Below are 10,796 nucleotides of genomic sequence, written 5' to 3'. Positions count from 1 at the left end.
TGCATCCATGTCCCTACAAAGGAAACGAACTCATCCTTTTTTTATGGCTGCATAGTATTCCATGGTGTATATGTGCCACATTTTCTTAATCCAGTCTGTCACTGATGGACATCTGGGTTGATTCCAAGTCTTTGCTATTGTGAATAGTGCTGCAATAAACATACATGTGCATGTGTCTTTATAGCAGCATGATTTGTAATCCTTTGGGTATATACCCAGAATTTTTTTTTTTTTTTTTTTTTAAAGAACGCTGAAGCAAATATGTGAGAAGATAGGGTCTGCTTTGGAGAGGAGGGAAAGGAAAGGAAGGGAAAGGAGAAGGAAATAAGAATGTGGATGACAAGTTGTACAGTGGTAAGAGCCTGGGACAGGGGTGAGGAGATTCACATTCCAGTCCCTGCTCTGCACTAACTTACTAAGTAGCAAGTGCCATCTCTTCCCTGAGTCTCAATTTTCCCATCTGTGCAATGTGGGGAATGTGGGGCGTTTTTTACATAGCATAATGTTTTCAAGCTTCATCTATGTTGCAGCATTCTTTTTAGGGCCAAATAATATTCCATTGTATGAATATGCCACATTTTGTTTATCTAGTCTTCCACTGATTGACATGTAAGTTGTTGCTACCTTTGGGATATTGTGAATAGTGCTGCTATAAACATTTTTGTACAGATTTTTGTGTGGACACATGTTTTCATTTTTCTTGGGTGTATACCAAGAAGTGGAATTGCTGGGTCAAATGATGACTCCATTTTTACACTTTTGAACAACTGCTAAACCGTTCCAAAGTGGCTGCACCATGTTACAATCCTAGCAATGTATGATGATTTCAGTTTCTCCACATCCTCACCAACACTTGTTATTATCTGTCTTTTAGATTCCAGCCTTCCTAGTGGATGTGAAGTGGTATCTCACTGTGGTTTTGATTTGTATTTCCCTAATGCCTACTAAGATCGGGCTTCTTTTATTATGCTTATTGGTCATTCATATATGTTCTTTGGAGAAATGTCTATTGAAATCTTCTGCCCATTTTAAAATTAGGATATCTGTCTTTTTATTTTTGAGTTGTAAGAGTTATTTATATACTCTTGATACTAGTGTATCATAAAATATATGATGTACAAATACTATAATTTTTCAGGGCGCTGTTTTTTTCCTCTACCCAGTACAAAGGCCATGACAAGTGAATTCCTTTGTCATCTCATCCATCTGGTACTGTAGCAAGTTTCCAAGCAGATGATCTTCTGTTATACTTGCTATTAATCTCCCATTAGACTTCCCTCCTTGGGAAGGCTATAGGCTTCATCTCCTGTACTTTGTACTTCATGTACCCATCACAATAGAAGCACACTTCTAAGATTTTCCAGAAACCCAAGGATTAAAGCTGACTTTGGTACTCTCTCACCTCCCAGGATTCCCACTATCATTTCATACATGGCTCTGGTAAATTCCATATTTCAATGCCAAACAGTTAGGTATTTAAAAAGATTTGAGGTATTTACTCAGCACTTTAGTTGTTTTCGTAATGGGGGTTATTCAGAATATCTTTTTAAATACTTTGTCAAAAATGGAGGCCTGCATACACTTTAAAAATGTTTTATGTTGAAATAATTATAGATTCAAGGAAGCTACAATGATAGTAGAGAAGTTCTAAGTAACCATCCAATTTCAGCCAAGGATTACTACCTCAAAATCAGGAAACTGATACAATGTATTTGTTGCCAATTTATCAGAAGTATAGATTTGCGCAACTACCACCCCAGTCAAGGTACAGATCATGATACAATTAAGATACAGAACTATACCATCTACACTAACTTCCCTGTGCTACCCTTTATAATCACACTCACTCTTCGCCCTCCCTCCACATTCCCCAATTCCTGGAAACCAATAGTCCTTTGTCCATATTTATAACTGTTATATCAGGAATGTTATATACATGGAGCCACACAGTATGAAACAGAATTTCAATACTGGATTTTTTCAATGAGCATAATGCCCTTGAGGTCCATATAAGTTGTTGTTGCACCTTTCAGTAGTTTTCCCATTTCTATTGCGGAGTTGTATGTATCACAGGTTGTTTAACCATTTATTTATTGAAGGATATTTTTATTTGTTTCAATTTTTTGACTATTACAAATAAAGGTTCTATCAACATTCACGTTTATTTTCAACCTACTTATATCATTATATTTGAGTGAGTTTCTTACAGATATCATATAATTGGGTAATTTTTTGAATTCACTATTCTATTCTCTGTATTTCAGTTGGTATGTTGAGATCATTTTCTGCGCTTGAAAGATCTTGTACCACTTTTTCTAGCCTCTGTGTTTTCTACATAGAAATCCTCTGTCATTTGAATTGTTATCCCCTTACAAAAGGTGTCATTTTAATACATTTGCAGACTTAGTCTCTTTCTCCTCTCCTTCTGGGACTTTGATGATAGAAATAACAGATCTTTTGGCACAATCCTATTGGTCCCTGCAGCTTTGTTTATGTTTTCCTTCTATTTTTAACTCTGTTGTTCAGACTGGATCATTTTTACTACTCTGTCTTCAGTTCACTGATTTCCCTTCTGTCCTCTCCATTCTGCTGTTGAATACATCAGTTAAGGTTTTAATTTCAGTTATTGTATTTTTTAGTTCTAAAGTTTCCATTTTTTGTTATATCTCCTATTTCTTGCTGAGACTTTCTGTTTTCCTGTGTTTTAAGTGTGTTTGTAATTATTCATTGAAACATTTTTATGACGATTTTTTTCTAATACTTTTCGGAGAGTAAGTCCAACATCTGCGTCCTCTTGGTATTAGCCTGTCTTGATTGTCTATTCTCATTTAAGTTGAGATTTTCCTGATTCTTGGCATGATGAGGTTTTATTTTATTTTAATTGTATCCTGGGCATTTTAGTATTGTGCCATAAGACTGAATCTTGTTCAAACCTTCTATTTTAACTAACTTCCTCTGACACTGCTCTAGCAGGGGAAGGAGGCCACTGCTTCATCACTGCCAGATGAGTTCCTAGCTTGGCCTCCACTGACACCCAGGGAGGTTGTCTTTGTTACTGTTGGGAAATGGTGGCAGTTCCAACTCCCTACTAGACTTCCCCTGAATATCTCCTTCCTGGAGGGGTAGGACTGCCTCATTACTGCTCTCTATGTGGAGCACTGACATCATGGTGGTTGGGGTGGTTGCACAATTTCTATGCCATATTGAAATCCTGAGTCTCTGCTAGGCCTCCTTACCAACTGGTAGGGAATCAAACTCCCAGGCCCCTACTGAGTCTTCTCTGTCATCATCTCTGGTTGGGGGCATTCGAGTGGGGTTTCAAATCCTTTGGTATAGCCTGATAGGGTTAGATATCCGGGCTCACTACTTGATATTTGCTGTCTGTTTGGGGTGGAGCCACATTTTTTTCTGTGTTGTCTGGCTGGAGTGGAGCAGTAAATGTCTAAACGTTTTCTGCCTTAATGGGTTACCCCTTTCCTGGTCCTTTGGCTGAAGCGAGCAAGCTTTTGTTGGGGTTTTTCTTGTCTGTGCCTATTGGCATTTCTGGGTTTGTTGCTTCCTTATCTCCAAGTCTGGAATATATGAGGCAAAAGGAAGCCCAGGCAGTGCCCCACCATGCCACTCTTTTGGTCCCAAGGTCACTAGAGAGTTTTCTTTCTTCTTTCCACTATTCAGACTCTTCTTGTGCTTGTAGTATAGCCAATGTCCAGGCTGTTTAGTTATGTCTACCACATTAAACAGAGAAAAGTACCTCTACTCCATCTTCCTGAAGGCAGTTGAATCCATACAGAGTATTTTTAAATAGCAAAAAACCCATTACAAAAGTCTCGATTTTTAATTAACACCATATCCCAGGATTTTAAAATAATTCCAGTGATTAAATACTCTCCCTTCCCAAGTCTTTTATTTTTATTCTTTTCAAAAGCTGTTTTGTTCCTGCAGAAAATATAGTTTTTGAAAAACAGCTCTTGTAAACAGTAGGCTTCTCTACCTAGAAAACCCTAAAGATTCCATCAAAAAGCTTCTGGAATTGATAAACAACTTGAGCAAACTTTCAGGATACAAAATCAATATACAAAAATCAGTAGCATTTCTATACACCAATAACGTTCAAGCTGAGAGCCAAATCAAGAATGCAGCCACATTTACAATACCACAGAAAGGTGGAATAGCTAGGAATATATCTAACCAAGGAAGTGAAAGATCTCTACAAGGAGAACTACAAAACACTGCTAAAAGAAATCATAGATGACACAAATAAATGGAAAAATATTTCATGCTCATAGATTGAAAGAATCAATATTGTTAAAATGACTATATTGCCTGAAACAATCTACAGATTCAATGCTATTCTTATCAAACTACCAATGTTATTTTTCACAGAATTGGAAAAAACTATTCTAAAATTCACATAGAAGCAAAAAATAGCCTGAACTGCCAAAGTCATCATAAGCAAAAAGAACAAAGATGGAGGCATCACATTACCTGACTTCAAACTATAGTATAAAGCTACAGTAACTGAAACAGCATGGTACTGGTAGAAAAACAGACACATAGGCCAATGGAACATAATAGAGAACCCAGAAATAAAGCCACACACCTACAGCCATCTAATCCTTGACAAAGTCAACAAAAATAAGCAATGAGGAAAGGACTCCCTATTTAATAAATGGTGGTGGGATAGCTGGCTAACCATATGCAAAAGAATGAAACTGGACCCCTTTCACCATATACAAAAATTAACTCAAGATAAAGATTTAAATGTAAGACCTCAGACTATAAGGATCTGTATTAGTCTGTTCTCGTGTTGCTATAAAGATCTACCTGAGACTGAGTAATTGAAAAGGAAAAGAGCTTTAATTGACTCACAGTTTGGCAGACTGTACAGGAAGCATGGCTAGGGAGGCCTCAGGAAACTTACAATCATGGCAGAAGGCAGAGGAAGGAGGCACGTCTTACATGGCTGGAGCAGGAGGAAGAGAAAGAGAGGGGGGAAGTGCTACATACTTTTATAAGCAATCAGATCTTGTGAGATCTCACTCATTATTATGAGAACATTGGGGAGAAATCCGCCCCTATGATACAATTCCCTTCCACCAGGCCCCTCTTCCAACCCTGGGGATTACAATTTGACATGAGATTTGGGTAGGAACACAGACCCAAATCATTTCAGAATCCTAGAAGAAAATCTCAGGAAACACTATTCTGGACATGGGCCTTGGGAAATAATTTATGACAAAGTCCTCAAAAGCAATTGCAGCAAAAATAAAAATTGACAAGTCAGATCTAATTAAACTAAAAAAACTTCTGCACAGCAAGATAAAGTATCAACAGAGAATGGGGGAAATAGTTGAAAAGTATGCATCTAACAAAGATCTAATATCTAGAATCTATAAGGAACTTAAACAATTCAACAAGGAAAAATAACCCATAATCCCATTTAAAAACTGAGCAAAAGACACAAAGAGACACTTCTCAAAAGATTGCATACAAGCAGCAAACCATTGTGAAAATGTTCAGCATCACTAATCATCAGATAAATGCAAATCAAAACCACAATGAGATATCATCTCACACCACTAAGAATGGCTATTCTTGAAAAGTCAAAAACAACAGATGTTGGTGAGGCTGCAGAAAAAAGGGAATGCTTATACACTATTGGTGGGAATGTAAATTAGTTCAGCCACTGTGGAAGGTACTTTAGCGGTTTCTCAAATATCTCAAAACAGAACTACCATTTGTTCCAGCAATCCCATTACTTGGCATATATCCAAAAGAAAACAAATTTTTGTACCAAAAAGGCACATGCACTAGCATGTTCATTGCAGCACTAATTCATAATAGCAAAGACATGGAATCACCCTAGCTGTCCATCAATGGTGGATTGGATAAGGAAAACGTACATATACACCATGGAATACTATGCATTCATAAGAAAGAACAAAATCATGTGCTGCAATTTGCAGCAACCTGGTTGCAGGTGGAGGCCATTATCCTAAGTGAATTAGCACAGAAACCAGAAACCAAATACACACTGGGGACTACTAGATTGGGGAGGGAGGGGATCAAGGGTTGAAAAACTAACTGTTGGGTTCTGTGCTTAGCACCTGGATGACAGGATCATTTGTACCCCAAACCTCAGCATCAGGCAATATAACCAGGTAACAAACCTGCACATGTACCTCTTGAATCTAAAAGTTGAAGAATAAGAAAAAAGGCTTTATTAAAAGATATTTGACATAAAAACCTGCATTATATGTAAATGTGATAAGCTTTGACACATGTATACCCCAGAAAACCATCACCACAATAAAGAGAGTAAACAGATGCATCACTCTCAAAAGTTTTCTTCTACCCATCATAACTTCTCCTGTAGGAGCCCCCTCCCTGAACCTCCATTTCCAAGAAACCATGCATCTTCCTTCTGTTACAATAGATTCTTATACATTTGGGGAAGTTTTATATAATTACCTAGAAGTGGTATACTTGCATGACATGATAGGTGCATGTTTAACATTTTAAGAAACTGCCAAATTCTCACCAGTACTTGGTATTGTCAGTCTTTCCATATCAGCCAATCTGATAGGTGAATGGTAGTATCCCATTGTGATTTTTAGCTTTTTTCACTTAGCATACACTATGATCTGAATGTGTCCTCACAAAATTCATGTGTTGAAACTTAATTGACAATGTGATAATATTAGGAGGTGGGATCTTTTAGAAGGAGATTAAGTCATGAGGGTGGATCCCACATAAATGGAATTAGTTCAAGAGGTTCGAGGGAGCTGTTTGCCCCTTTCACCATGTGAGGACACTGCAAGAAGTGCTGTTTATAAAGCAGAGAGCCCCCACCAGACACTGAATGTGCTGGTACCTTGATTTTGGACTTCCCAGCCTCCAGAACTATGACAAATAAATTTCTAATATTTATAAATTACCCACTTTAAGGTATTTTGTAATAGCAGCCTGAATGAAGACAACATAATTCCCTTGAGCTGTTGCATATATCAATAGTTTCTTCCTTTTCATTGCTAAGTAGTATCCTATGTACAGATCTACCATAGTTTGTTTAGACATTACCCCATTGAAGGACATTTGGGTTGTTTTCAGCATTTGGGTATTATAAATAAAGCTACTATGGACATTCACGTACAGCTTTCAGTGTGATCATACATTTTCATTTCTCCAGGATAAATACCCAAGTATGAAATCTGGGTTGTATGTTAGTTGCATACTTTATATTTTTAATTAATAGACATTATAGAACAGTTCTAATTTATAGGAAATTGGACAGTACTGAGAGTTCCCAATAGCCTCATCCTCTTACACAATTTTGCTTATTATTAGCTTTTTGCATCAGTATGGTAAATTTGTTACAATTAATGAACCAACGTTGATAAATTATCATTAACTAAAGTCTATTGCTTACTTTAAGGCTTACTTTGTGTTGTATATTTTCATGGTTTTTAAAAAATGTCCAATGTCATTTACTCACCATTCCAGTACCATATGGAATAGTTTCATTGTCTTAATGAATTTCTTGTGCTTCACCTATTTATGCTCACTCCTTCTCCCTGAATCCCTAGCAAGCACTGATCCTTTTATATCAATAATTTTGCTTTCTCTAGCATGTCATATAGTTGGAATCATATGGTGTATGGCCTTTTCAAACTGGCTTTTTTCACTTAGCAACATGCATTTAAAGTTCCTCTATGTTGTTTTCATGGCTTCATCGCTCATTTTTATTGCTGAATGGTATTTTTATTCTGAGGTTTGAATGTACCAGAGTTTGTTTATCCATTCACCTATTGAAGGGCATCTTGGTTGCTTCCAGCTTTGGGAAATTATGGATAAAGCTGCTATAACATTTGTATGGAGTTTTGTGTAGAGATAAGTTTTCTACTAAATAAGATAAAATATCAAAATCTATGATTGTTGCATCATATGATAAGGCTATGTTTAGCTTTGTAAGAAACTGCTGAAGTGTCCAAACAAGTGTACTATTTTGTATTCCTACCATCAATTAATGGGAATTTCTGTTGCTCAACATCCTAACCAGTAATTGGTATTGTCAGTGTTTTGTATTTTAGGCATCCCAATATGATGCAATGATATCTCGTTGTTATTTAAATATGGAATTCCCTAATTATAAATGATGCTTATCTTTTCATATGCTTATTTGCCATCTGTAATTTTCTGTGATAAGCTATCTTTTCATATCTTTTGCCCATTTTTAATTGGTTTGTTTGTTTTCTTATTATTGAATTATGAGTACTTTGTATATTTTGGATACAAGTCCTGTATCAGATATGTGTTTTGCAAATATTTTCTCCCAGTCTGTGCTTGCCTTTTCATTTTCTTAACAGTGCCTTTCCGTGTGTTAATGAAGACCTTCCACCATCAAACTGGGATTTGCAGCTCCTGGTAGGAAACACTTCAGGCTGACAATCAGCCTCTATATGAGAATGGGGTCATTCAAAATGAGCCCCAGAGTGATTGCTGTGGGGGTTATGTAGGATGAAGTGTGCCATCTTGTTAATCTCATCCACCCATGATCAACACGCACCCGAATCAACACCTGCCCCACCTCTGTTCCACATACTTCCTCTTAGCTGCCCTCACTCTTGACAGGACCCTCATCAGAATTCAGGAACCCTGAGATTCCAAAAGAGGTTGACTTGTGTTTTCATGAAAGAGTTCACTGAAGGTTTGGGTCATCTGCAGATTCACTGTGTCCAGGACCAACTCAGCTGTTGAGGATTTTTTCTTCCTCAGCTTTGGCTTTAGTGTCTCTGCTGCAGTTAGCCTTTCTTATAGCCAGAATGGGGTATACAGCCTGTGATGGTTAATTTTAGGTATCAAGTTGACTGGGCTATTGTCCAGATAGCTGATAAAGTATTCTTTCTGAGTGTGTCTATGAGGGTGTTTCTGGGAGTGACTGGCATTTGAATCAATGGCCTGAATAAGGAAGATCTGCCCTCTCTCAATGTGGGTGACGCCATTCAATTGGCTGAGACCCAGATTGAACAAGAAGGCAGAGGAAAGGCAAATTTGCACTCTCTCTCTTCTGGAGCTGCGACATCCATCTTCTTCTGCTCTTGGACATCAACTCCAGGTTCTCTGGCCTTTGGACTCTGGGACTCGCACCATCATCTTTCCAGGTTCTTGGGACTTTAGCCTGGGATTGAGAGTTACATCTATTGGCTTCCCTGGTTCTGAGGCCTTCACTGGACTTACACTGAGCCACACTGCTGGCTTCTCTGGCTCTCCAGTTTGCAGATGGTATTTTGTGGGACTTCTCAGCCTCCATAATTGCATGAGCCAATTTCCCTAATAATCTTTTTTCATCCATCTCATACCTATCATATATGTATATGTATATGTATATGTATATGTATATGTATATGTTTCTATCCTATTGCTTCCAAACCTCAGAGGTGAAGGTAGAAAGCTTACAGAAGAAAGGTCTGCTCCTAAACCTGTAGACAGTTGGGGACCAAGTTTCAGCTCCTGGCCCCCATGTCCTCTGGGATTTTGGTAGTGTGGCCTGTCAGAAATAGCAAAGGTGCTGTTTTTCCTTTTCCTGGGGGGAAAGGATGAGGAGAATGACTGTCTGCCTGGAGCTTCTTCTGAATACTACCTGTAGTAGACACTCTCACTGATGAATGGCAGTATTTTAGAATTTTTGCATATGTTACTGGCTTAAGATGAGAAGACTACTACAAAGGGAGGGCATGAGTACTTTTAAGTGGGGAAATGACAAAGTAACATCCTTTCAAAGATCAAGGGAAAACACCTATGGTTGCCACTAGTACAATTCAATAATATATGGTTCACCCCTCCTGTGTACACAGCAAACTGAATGTCCTGGCTCCCTATAGTCGGGTTAGGCTATGGTATTGGTTCTAGCTAATGAGTCGTGAGTTTAAGTGAGGTATGTTCTTTCTGGCTGCAGCATTTAATTACTAGTGTGAGCCCCACTATTTTCCCTTCCCCTTACTACAAAGATTGTAGAAGCACACAATGAAACCTCTGTCAGCTTGTCCCTGAGTTGCTACCATGAGCAGAAGCTCCCCTGATGACCGGCATTAGATGCACAACGTGAGAAGGAAATAAACATTTTTGGGGGGTCAAGTCACTGGAATTTTGGGATTGTCACAATAGCAGCACCTAACCTTTCCTGACTCATTATCTGATACTAAATTGGGTATTTCCATGTAGTTAGCCATTGTCTGGTGGTGTGATGGGGCAGTCATTTTTATTTATTGGAGAAGAAGGTGGAGATTTCACTTTCTTCATGAAAGGATTTACATACTTCTCCATGGAGAGTGTATCAGGGTGGGATTTCTCGAGGCCTGGCCCATACCAAACTAGAGTAACAAGAGGGTTTTTGATTAGGTGAAAAATGTTATGCTTTAAGAGGCAGACCAACAGTAGCAATAGAAAGGTGTGTTTGTGTGGTGGCCATGGAGGTGTGCCTTTCACCTCTCCAGTAAGAGAATCTGCTGTTGTAGGCGTTGTTACTTATCAGCTACAACTGTACTTGTGTGGAGGCCATGCTTTCCCCGGGGCTGCTCCCATCCAGGGGCTGAGAGGAGCAGGGATGACAGTGCTGGCCTGTTCCCAGCCTGTGCAAGACCAGAAAGCACAAGTAACTGCATGAGCAGATGGCTTTGACCCCTACGCCACTTATCACAGTAGTACCAGTGCTCCTTCCCCACTTTGTACCTGTGGCCACATGGGGGAGCCCTTTATGACCAGCTGTAGGAGGGAAAGGGCCCTAGCTGGTTTATAAA

This window comes from Macaca fascicularis, chromosome X, assembly GCF_037993035.2.
Source record: "Macaca fascicularis isolate 582-1 chromosome X, T2T-MFA8v1.1".
Taxonomy (NCBI): domain Eukaryota; kingdom Metazoa; phylum Chordata; class Mammalia; order Primates; family Cercopithecidae; genus Macaca; species Macaca fascicularis.
This window is presented reverse-complemented; position numbering follows the sequence as displayed.